The sequence below is a fragment of the Hesperophylax consimilis genome, chromosome 3 (assembly GCF_061612785.1).
Source record: "Hesperophylax consimilis isolate HC1 chromosome 3, BYU_Hcon_1.0, whole genome shotgun sequence".
Lineage (NCBI taxonomy): Eukaryota > Metazoa > Arthropoda > Insecta > Trichoptera > Limnephilidae > Hesperophylax > Hesperophylax consimilis.
In genome coordinates, this window is record NC_142838.1 from 10,533,656 (window position 1) to 10,546,305 (window position 12,650).

Genomic DNA, 12,650 nt, shown 5'->3' on the forward strand with positions numbered 1-12,650 from the left:
CGTGAGGGAATTTGTAAATAAAAAAGTGCCACAGTCAGCAGCTAAAGTTTAACAAGATTTCATTCATCTCAGACTCAGAGACATGTCTCGATGTCTGGCAGTGGCCCGACCATACTTTTACTATGAACTACTGAATGGATTCTGTTGAAATATACAGAATGTACCATGTACCTAACGCCACGAAAACAATTTATTCCAGAAGAGGTTAAAGACTGTCAAGAGACATCATACCCCTCGTGCTGGTTTTTCTGGAACACTGATTGTTATTATAAAATGTTTTGTTACTAGACCATCTATTGTCATATCACTCACTTCTCCGCTCACTTTTTCACGACCGACTTTTGTGCATTACGCAGTAAGTACCTACGCATTTGGTGCAGGGATTTTGATGTAAATAAAAGGCACATTGCCAAAAAAAATCTAAATTTGACAAAATTTCATAATTCCGTAATAGTTCATGACAAGCTATTTTTGTAAGATCCAACAAACTTAAAAATCAACCTCACACCTAGACTTGACCAAACAAAAGTTATAAACAAATGTGTACGGTGCATTGGAATCAATACACTTTTATACCAGTACAACAATTGGTACATAGGCCCAGTAGGCCTTATAACTATTATAACAAATGTATGTTTTATTTGCAAGACCTTTGTTGACTAACTTTATTTCATAGAAGAGAATCGGATCCCGCGGTCTCCATTCTCTGAATCAAATAATGTTCAACTTTAATTTATTGCACTGCAGTGGGCGTTTTGTTTGTTATTATTGCAATGTCAACTGGTTCACAAATCCCTAGTACTTAAGAATAATATAAATATAACAAGTGAAACTTTGTATTTAATTTAATGATACCCGCAGTGAGAGCAGATGAAACCAGATAAAATGCAAACATTATAATATCATTTAAGCCTCTCAAATATACATTAGCATAAATCGGCTATCGTTGTGCCTATTCTTAAACAAATCTTATCGTTAGATAACCGCTATCATTGATAAGATAAATGTTTTAAAAACCCAATTCAATGGAGGTCATAATACTTTCCTGGGGTATCTTATCCAAAGTGTGACGTACAACGCACATACACAATATTATTATTCAATTTTACTGCATTCCAGAACTAGAATATTGTATTGTACTGAATAGGTACTGAAAGTTGAACAACAAGAAAACTTGACACACGAGTAAATAGGTACAGGTTAGATGTAGGTATTAACTATATATTATTATGGAGAATATAGTTTTATTGTGGATGTAGAATCTTGCTAGTCAAAATACATTCGCACCATGGCCATTTATTTTGGATGTCTATGATCTGCAGCGTTTTCAGTAAAATAATGAATGAATTAAAACAAGACTCGAAATGACAGGCCAAAAAGATGGGTTGTCAAACCAGTATGTGTATACACAAACTTATTTACTTAATTTATTCAAATAACTTCTAAGAAATTAAGGCTTCACTTTTCGTGTTATTCCCGCGTTTCCGTTCAACCAAAAAGCTTCCATGAACTGAAAGAAAACTTTCAGTATTCAGGCGTGATCTTTTCTCTCGTTACTCATGTACATGTACAAACGACTTTCCGCTTTTTGCCTAACATTTCTACTGTTTTAATAAGCCCATAATTCATCAAACAAAGTCATGAATAATGTACAATACGTACACATTTAGTGGAGGGAAGAAATCGCCTCTCTAGAGACTAGCCGCACGAAGCGACTGCCATTCATTCGGCAGTTCTAGTAAAACCAGTTAGACGAGGAGAGACCGTATTGTAATTCAGTCGATAGGTGGCAGGCGTGCGGCGCACACGTTGTCCGCTTGTGTTGAGCTCTAAACTGGTGATAGCTTCCCGTGTATCGTGTAAACACTGCCTCTGCAGGCACTTGTCCGAGAGTCGAGAGACTTCACCTCGTGGAATGTTGTGAACCTGCCTGTAAAAAATATACTCGCAGAATCCTCATCAGCCGGTGCGGCCACTGGTGCCGGCGTTCCCCAATTTCCTTATTGTGTGTGCTACAGATGTTGACATTGATAAAGCGAGCAAATGTTTGATAACAGAGTGATTTAAGCGATACAATTGTGCAATTAACGTGGAAAGTGCTGCAGCTAAAATAATAGTGTCGTATCCAACTACTTGCATTATGTACACATCTCGAACATGAGATTAATATTTATGAATATTTGGTACAGTGTGCAGCATCTGGGAAGCGCGTTTCTCTTAGCGAGTCACTGGTGACGTTTGTCTAGTTTTATTTTGGTGTTGTTGTTTTTGTGTATCTTCTTGAGTAACCCCCGAAAGGTACGAGGATCAGTTTTAGAGCACGAACCAAAACTTGAGAGTGCTTCAAATATTAGTGACTCTTGGTTTTCTAAACCTGACTCTAGAATCCAGTGTTTTGAACATAAATGAGAGTATTACTTATCCTAACCAGTGAGGAATAATGCATCGTTTACTTTATGAGTATTAAAGTATTCGGTTTCACTCCCTAATCTTGGATAAACCCAGGATTTCTTCTTCGCTTGACCAAAGGATTCACCATCAACATTCCAATTTCAGAGGTAACAATAAATACCTACATAAACTAACTTCTTTATTTCAGAAGACCTTTAGACCAGCAATTCAGCAAATGGATACGGTTGAAACACAGCCTTAACTCGTTGCGCCGTTGACTTGTTACGCTTTATATTAATGACCGAGCATTACGTAGATTCGAGATAAGTTGGAAATGAAACATTGTTATTTCCTCACAAAATCTCACGCACATAAATTTATGCAATTGTCGGTAATGTACCGAGGTTCTTGCTGCGAAAGGTTTTGCATTGTTCGGTCGTTTCGGTAGCTAACTAATAATAGTAAAAGTTTTATCAGAATAGTTCATAAGCGAATGAACAATCAAACACAAATACGACTGACATAAGTACCTACAGTATTACAGAAGCATCCCATCAAATATCATTTTATTTTTTACTACGATATACCTATTACGGCCGCGGGCGGCAGTCCCAAACGTTGCGCCTACCCTTCCTGACGATGCAATTTACATAACACCGATGCTCACCCTTCAGAAAACAATTAATTATACTTGTTTTTATTAAATATCGTAGATTGACTACCGACATTTGGATAGCCTCCATAACCTAACGGTCTAGGAAGGTAACACTCCAAAAATATACTGATACGTATATCTTCTGAACAAAACTGGCTGGCTGTTGTGATCATTTTAAAGTTTGGTGAATCTTAAGAAATGGGCATCCATCGATCATCTCTGTTCCGTTCTTCGTATTTCTCAGTCATGACCATTGTTATGATTTCACGTGATAGTTACCGCACAGTGGAAGTGTGGACTGGATGAAGTGAGGGAGAGAAAAATAAAGAGGAAGATTGGGAAATAGTACCTGGTTATTGAAGGCTAATCACTAACCAAATAACTAAGCTCTTTTAAGCCCTCTGTTTGTTATATGTTTGTATTGTTATTTTGTCTAATTTCTTATTTATTATTTCGTAATATGGAATGTATTGCACAACCCCTGCATATATTCTGGAGTAAACTATTATTATTATTGTAAGCAAAGTTTCGCTTATGAATAATGAATAGTGGTCTCTTACCAGGGCATAATTTTATTACGATATTTATGTTCGGACCTAAAAAAGTCGTGCTATCTTTCGATGAAATTCGCGTTATTGAATTTTATTTTTTTGAAAAGCCGTGTTTTTTAGTTTTGTATTCAGTTAAATTGCGGCGTTTTAATGACTATTCAAGTTTTCAAAACCGCAGGTCAAAAATATTTTAATGTATTACTTTCTTATTTTAAAATACCAGAAAATCACGTGAAAAATACGAAAGTTTTCCAGAAAAATGCGAATTCGAAATTTCGAACGCGAAATTTTCAGGAACATGAAATAAGCTGAAAGACTAAGGACGGGTTGTTTCGGAGAATCTGAACAATTCATCAAATTTCAACGTTCATTTTCAAGCTCTGTGAAAGATTTTTTCAAGTTCTGTTTTTATATCATTGTAGGCTAGTTGCTTGACAAAACTGAAATAAAAACAGAACTTGAAAAAATCTTTCACAGAGCTTGAAAATGAACGTTGAAATTTGATGAATTGTTCAGATTCTCCGAAACAACCCGTCCTTAGGACGGGTTGTTTCGGAGAATCTGAACAATTCATCAAATTTCAACGTTCATTTTCGGGTTCTGTGAAAGACTTACTCAAGTTCTGTTTTTATATCATTGTAGGTTAGTTGCTTGACAAAACTGAAATAAAACAGAACATGAAAAAATCTTTCACAGAACTTGAAAATGAACGTTGAAATTTGATGAATTGTTCAGATTCTCCGAAACAACCCGTCCTAAGGACGGTAACTTAAATAAGACTTTCACAGAACCCGAAAATGAACGTTGAAATTTGATGAATTGTTCATATTCTCCGAAACAACCCGCCCTAAATCCCTAAAGATTGATGACAAGGGGGTCCTTTTCAAGCTGCCTGCAACATCCTCATCACACTTGCTCTCTCCGGAACCTCACCTTTATATCATCATATTCACTATCATGATTTAGTATGTACAGAATGTGAACGGAGTTGGCACCAATGGCTTTGCTCAAGGGTTAAATTAAAATTTATTCCAATTGAGTTAAATAATTTGACTATATCAAAGGTAAATCAAGCACTGTGTGCTCACCGTATTTATCAACAAATGGCCTGTTAACCTACGTTTAACTTATAATTTATTTTAATGATCTTGCTTGGTATTTATCATTACGTACTGAAGCATCTAATCTAGACATGTATGTATTGTGAACATGAATAATTATTATAATCATGACTTGATTTAAATATTTTTTACACCCTCGCTTATTTCTTAGAGTGATTAATACAATACACGTTGATTAATAATCATCACGCCATAGATTTTTATAGATATATAAAATTAATTAAATACCTAGTGCACCTATATATGTATATATCGAAGACCTAATGAAATATTGAATGCGGTTTTTTTCTAATTAACTCCAAACGGGCAAACCTGTGTCATATTTGGTGATGCTATGTGGAGGGTCTCTTTAAGTAGAGAAAGGAATGAACCTAGGTCAGATATCCATGTTGTAGGAGGGAGGAAGGACTTGTTGATCATAATAACAAGTCGGAAAATGACCCGCTGATGATGCAGACAATGTCACTGAGAGTTAAAAATTCAATAAATAGTTCTATTTTATATAATTCTGAAAATAGTCTTGACAATCTCGCCTATCCAATATAATCTCAAATTAGTAACGATTCATTTATTATTATATGTAATTATTGAAAACAATATTAGCGATTTCTAAACGAAAATCTGAAACAGAAAAATCAGAAAAGGATACGGTCACATCTAGGACTCGAACCCAGGACCCATGTCTTGCCGGGACACCGCTCTACCATATCCTTTTCTGATTTTTCTGTTTCAGATTTTCGTTTAGAAATCGCTAATATTATTTCAATAGTGAAATATTAAAAAAAAATTAAAAATTTGAGGTTTTACTCAATAAAGTTATTCCAAAAAATAAATATTATTATATGATTCATGAAACTTATTTCACCAGCATTTCGGCAATATTCATTTATGTGAAGTTAATTAATATAATAGTAATAATAATAATTAATTTTATTCCAGAATGTGGGGAGGTTAGTGCAATCCCACACGTCCCATATAGATATACATTATTTTATGTATATTATTTATTTTTTTGTATAATTGATATAATAAATTAACAAATAACAACAACTACGCAGGGCGTGGTCTTGAGTGAGCTTGGGCCCAGCGCTCACTCCGGAGTGGAGCTTTTTGCTGGTAGGCTGCGGTCACCAACCGTGTTGGTGGAGGCTCCAGTGCCCCGGTGTCTCGTCAGGCCGGCAAATCTGAAGTTAAACTTTCAATTTACTCGGAAATCAAGAAATTGGTAAAAAAATAATACCAATTAAAGATAATAGTTTTTACACAGCAGAACTTGTTTATAAATACATATGATGTTAAATTAATTAATGATATTATTCAGTATGAAAAACTTATTGTTATCGGAATATAATTCGACCGAGGAAGATTATTCCCATATCATTCTTAGTAGTTGTGAAGAAGTTTTGTTTTTTACGTATGTGAGTGTTGGTGCCATTTGGGTTAATTTTGTGCCTCTGTAAGTGCCCTGGCTGTCCTTTACTGTTGCTTTATACCAGGGTCCATTGTGAGATCCATCCCCGTGCAGGTGAGCAGAGAAGTGAGGGCACTGCATATTACGATTCTGACTGTGACACACCCACATTGGAATAAGCCACGTGTACCTTCGTCATTACGGCTTATTCGTGTGCTTTCACACGCTAGCTCTCTTCTGGAGTAATCAAAACCGATCAATATCCATTATCTGTGTGCTTTACCTTCGTGGTCATTATTGTGTTGTGAGAAATCGTGAGTTGGACTCATTGATATAAATATAAACTAGATGATCCCTCAACTAACAAACACTCTATTTATTCAAGGTAGTAAATGCCAACTGCAGGGAGCCTATCGGGACTATGACATCATGCAAATTTTGTCAAACGAAAAAAAGGGAAGTAAAAATTACAGAGGTTTATGGAACTTGGATATTTAGAACTGACATATAAATATACCTAGAGTCATCTCAAACAAAGTTTCAGTTCTGAATATTTCACTAGATTGATATTTTTGTGATGACGGTGATCATAATCTGATGATGGCGGGCTATTATAATTGTAGGATTTGTGAAACTGAAGGTATTTATAAAAATATATATAAATTTTTACACAGTTTAAATTTGTGAGAGCTGGTCGTTTATGCGACTTGCTCTTGAGTACGACAGCTCGGCTGTGGAATGATTTGCCAGCCTACGTGTTTCAACCCTCCTATAACGTAGTTCTCTTCAAGACCCATGTTCACTCCTTCCATTCCACAAGAAGACAAAATCAAATCAAAGTTCTATAGTTCAATTAACCGGAGTTACAGACACACAACCGAAATCAGTAATTTTAAGTCTAAATGAATGATTAAGGACCACTCTCATCTCAGCCTCCGCTGCACGTGCGTGAGCCGCACCTCGTCGCGCTGATACCGTGTGACGTCGGTTCACTTAATGAGATGCGCGTCACCTTATCCCACTTAACCGAGTGGTCTCAATAGCGCATTCGATGCAGCAAGGTGAGGGTGGCACTGCAGTGTGTGGTGTGCAGTCTGTTGCACCGGCAGTGACCTTGCTTCACGGGTACTCCGTCTTACACTAACCCGACACACGACACCAGGAAAATGCCCCGCTCTGTTTAGTGTGTGGGAAATTCAATCCCGAGTATTATACTTACCTACTTTGTATCGAATAAAAAGACAACGAATAATCACTCGTCGTGGATCTAGAAATTATGTTGTATGAAAGTGTATTTATTTCACTTGTAATCAATTTCTATTTTGCTTAGTAACAAAATTGCATTCTTACACACAAGAATTGAGTATTTTGTGCTTACATTCAGGCATTACTCACTGTAAGTAACTCGCAAACATTAAATGGAAATTGTTGATGACTTATTTTAAAATATTGTTTATATATAACTCAATGGCAGGTAGATACCATCATATTGATGAGGTATTCTGATTTGACAGCTAGTAGTAGGAACCGCGATCATGCGTACTCTGGCGGGATAAGAAAGGTAGTAACCAACACGGCCACCATCGTGAAACGGAACCGGAAAGTAACAAACAAATTTAGAGACAGATAAAACAGGACTTCACTATGCTACGCTCAGTCAATTAATTTTCTGTTTTAATCAAAGGGTGAAGCAAAAATCTAGTATGGAAATGTGCTACTTTATTAATTGTGTTTCAAATATTTAAATACGAACAATTAAATAAATGAAATTTTAAAAATTTAAGGGCAAGTTTGGCAATTATTAATCTACGATTTTTTACTGTAGAAATATAATGAAATATAAATAATTTAAATATCAATTATTAAAAAAACTATTTAGATGAGTTTAAATTAAAATTTCAAACGACCGATTTACGTTGGAACAGAGACTTATCATATATACATTTTAAATTCCGACACAAAACACACCTTTTTACGATGTTTTATTTTTTTTATTTATATTTAATTTTATTTAAATAGTAGTTTGCAAAAGATTATTTTTTTAATAATTATCATTTGCTCGCAAAAAATGTCAAAATTGCCTATAAAATGGTAAAAAATTGAATACTTTAATTTTCTAATTTAAAACACTAATAAGTAAAACTGCATATTTCCGTACCAGATATTTGCTATACCCTTTGATTTAAAAAATTCGTGGTTAATAAACAAAGTGTTTTATATAAATTAATTATTAAAAAAAAAACTATACAGTTTGGTTAAGTATTTTGGCCTTAAATCCCAAATTTATTTTTTTATTAATAAACCACCCCGCCAAAAGTTAGGCATATATGTTTGAAGTTAGTACTTTCCTAAAAAGGTCTTAAAGGGAGTAGCCATATAGCAAAAAAATTGATTTGAATAAATTTCGGAGAAAATCTCAATCACATATTAATAATATTTTTTTATTTCCTTATTTAAGCATGTGACAGACCACTTATTTCAGCATATCGCTCTCCGTACATTGTATGTAGAGCGATATGCTGAAATGTCGTATGGCTATATGCTAAAACAATTGCGTATAACGTAATCTGTCGGCCCTATTAATCTGAATCTGATATCAGAAGTGTCAAAGTCTGAGAAAATTCATAATAATAATAAGATATCAGAATGCTTGGTATATCGTTGCGCGTCGTTTATCGTGAAAAATCTCCATTAAAATTGCTGAGAAATCAAAAGAATTTTTTCTCTTTTAATGCCAGTTTTACCTGAGAATTCTTAACCCTTTCAGCCCCAGTGTTAATTCAAATTAACACGAACTTTTTGATTTTTTTACCGTAACGGTAGCGATTTAGAAAAGCCATGTTTTTTTGTTTTCTTATAGTTTGTAATCTTTCTGTGGCGTCTATTTTTTCCGCTAGGTTGAAATCCTTATTCCCGCCGCAAAAACGATAAATATTTTGACATCTGCTGATTGTGAGTTTCATCGAATTTCTGCCGTCATTGATTACTTAATTTAATGTGAGATATCAATATTTTCTACTCGAATTACAAATATTGTAGCGCATAAAGATGTGTTTTACAATAATAACATCAGTTCAATTCACTGTTCACAGTCATTTGCCAGAATATCGTAAATGAATTTCAATGTTCATTCAAATTAACACTGGTAGTGACGGACATATTATTCTGGATTATTTATTTAATTTTCTGAATGAATTTTAGTTAAAATGTTATTTGTTTCAAGCCTTAGACATTATCACTACATAGTAAATGTGCATTTTTGACATGAAACAGTTATTTGTATTACTTCTGTGTTGTGTTTATTTTACTTTGTGTTTATTTTTGACGGCCGGCATAGTCCAGTGGTAACGCATTGGACTGCCATTCCGAAGGTCGCGGGTTCGAACCCGGCGTGCGCAAATAAATTTTATTTGATTGATTTGTGTTATTTCACAATTAATTAATTAAAATTATAAATAGTATATTTGCGGCACGTTCCAGAGTGGAAGTATCTAAAAGTGGAGTTACTACCAGTATCGCCCTGGTGTAAGACCACCATTCAGAATTGAAACGTTGCTCCAAATGGCTTTAGCCGTGTTTAGTGACTAGATCTGAATAGCCAGGTACTTCCCCACCTTCCTCTTTCCCTTCCCCACTTACCTTCAGCCTCACAACATCCCCCAATTGGGGATGCCATAGTCTCACTGGCTCCAGACGGGAGCAGTTGGGACTCTTGTGAGGTATTCACTATAAAAAAAAATAAAAAAATTAAAAAAACTTCACTATTTAAAAAATACCCTATGACGTCCAATGTTAAGCCAAATTAACGTAAAATAATTTCTAAAAAATTAAATTAAATACCAAAAATTTTCAAATAATTTTCTGAGGTATTATCAAGGATTACATATTTTACGTATGAGGAAACAATAATTCGGGTGTGAAAGGGTTAACATTTTTCCAAGCAAAGTTTAATGACTATGACTAAAACTTGATAATTTACAGTATGATAAGTGCTTATTTTACTGCCAAGATTAGGAAAGTGAAACATCAAATTTAACCCAATGCAAATTTGTGAATGGTTTTTCGCCTCTTAATCGTCAATTATTGCAGTCTGCTTCACAATCTGATTAATTCTATGAAAATCCTTTATTATTCTCATAATGGTGCCTTAAGTAGGAAAATAATCTAATCTCTCAATTTTGTACTTAAGGTACGTCACGTACGTTATAATCTACGCGTTCATAGATGGCGATAATTTATATATTTTTAATACACTTTGGATTGAATGGATTGGATTCAATCATCGGTACGATATGTATGTCTTATAGATTTGTATGTGTCTATAGATTTGTATGTCTTTCTCGAAAGAATTGAGTTTTTATACGGACAAAACTATTTATTCATATTCATATTGCGTGTGTACGGGCGCAAAAAAATAACGTCTTAATATTTTAAGGCAATAACCTGCAAAAAGCGTATTTTAGTAAAATAATTAAATTGCCTCCATCTATGAACGTGTAGATTGTAACGAATTTTGCGTATAACGTAAATTTTTCTCTGTCAATCAAATGTGTGTGTCTATTTAATAGTTTTGCAATATGTACAGCGTTAACATGCTGTTAAGGCGAAGCTTAATGCCAAATCACTATTTTGATTAATCTTTATAAAGAATTGGTGTACATTATGAATACCAAAAAATATGCTTTAGATATTCAATAAAAAATATAAATGCAAACTCCTAAAAAAAATATTTTTTCAATAGAAATGAATGAACGCATAAATTAAACAACTTTAAAAAATAAAATATTATAGCTAAGATTATCTGTGACAGTTTCACTTGATTAACTTTTTTGCTTTCTTATAAAATTATTTACAAAATAAATAAAAACTAGTTTTTTGCTTGAAATCGAACGTTTCTTGACACCGTTTGTCAAGCGATTTTAATGCCTATTACCTACGATATAAGGTATACCAATAGTATACACATTTTCGACTTGTAGCTTCGTCTTAATCTGCTTTGACAAAATAATTTTGAATGCTTTTCAGAAAAGTTCTCAGCTAAAAATGAACCGATCTACCTTATAGATATAACATATTCCAAAAATAGTTTAATTCTATGATTCATGATCTGAAAATGTGTTAGGTTTTTTTCCATCATCTGCTAACCAATAAATAACTATTTGATTACATTGACACTAAAACAGGCATGTAATGTTGTTAAAACAATATTAGTATAATGGCCGGCTTTATTTACTTATAAAAATGGAAACTTGTATATTCTATATTCCACAACAATATGAATCATTACACCTGTATTCACACGGACAAACACCAAATATTTACACCACTGGTTTCTTTGTAACAATGTCATCGCTGTGATATGAGAAATATGTTGGCGCATTTTCTTTTCGATTCCTGATTCCAGTTAAAATGATGAAATATATTATAATCTAAGTGAATCTAGGTGAAATAATAAGTGACTTAATCATAGCACACTGACAATGCGTTAGTAATCACTAATCAGTAATCATAGCGACTGATAAACGAGTTGTGCGTTTTATGAAGCAATCAAAGCAAGTAAGTCACGTCGTTAGGGAGATTCACACCTGATTTCATAATAACATATAAGACATAGTCAGTGTAGCATCAGGTAATAAATTAATAAAGTGATGTTTTCACTCAGTCGGAGAGCTGTTTGATGGGTAAGAAACGGCGCGCGAAGAGGAAAAGAAATCTCGTTATCCGTTGGTTTCTAAAGCATTGGATTAGATGACAGGTATTGCACGCTCTTGTTATGGCATAAGTGAAATCCAGTGCATCCACTACTTAATTACCTGTGGATCGAAGTGCGTGCGGAGGTAGCATGGCCAATAGAAGTTGGACGTCGACAGAAATCTAGATCTGCGTTACCGCTTCCTCTGATATTCATCCACAGTTCGTACCCGCATGGCTTCGTCACTCCGCCCTATATTTCTAAACTGGCTTTTAGAAATTCGACTGCGCTGTAATGCCATAAGCCGGCTTATCGATAATCGCTACCATATCAGTGACGTGCCGGTAATTCTGAAAAACTTCATGTGTTTTCCAGACAATTTTCCAGCTGAATAGAAAATTCCTTATTTTTTTGTGTGTTCCTTTTGTGTTGTACAAATTAATAAAAAAATAACCAGAGCGTCTATATCCATATAATTAAAAATGTTAATGTACCTTTGTTCAAAATCATAAATCTTCGAAAGTTCTTCACAGATTGCTTTTAAATTTTGACATAACGTTGCATTCGAATACGCGTATGTTTTTTATATAAATTAGTCATGTAAATGTCACATGTGACAGGCAAAAACATGTTTTTTTTTAAACAGCGCCATCTGTTGGACGTAATAGCAACACGCGTGACGGGGTACAGCTAGTTGTAAATAGTCAAAGACTGTGTACCTGATATTTATTCGCCACTCTTGAAATGTTTAAAGGGTTGAAAACCCTCTCTAACATAGTAGTAAATACAGACCTTCAGCAAATAAATTAATAACAAAATAAATAATTTC

General features: G+C 34.2%; 1 protein-coding gene across 1 annotated transcript in view; it reads left to right on the forward strand.

Moving 5' to 3' along the window:
- The first annotated feature begins 1,757 nt into the window (after window positions 1-1,757).
- The window catches only part of LOC149424925 (rho GTPase-activating protein conundrum-like), a 64,074-nt gene continuing 53,181 nt past the window's right edge, over window positions 1,758-12,650 (forward strand). The window contains exon 1 of the mRNA XM_089647833.1: window positions 1,758-2,558. The gene's annotated coding sequence lies outside the window, so the exon portion shown is untranslated. The remainder of the gene's footprint in view (window positions 2,559-12,650) is intronic.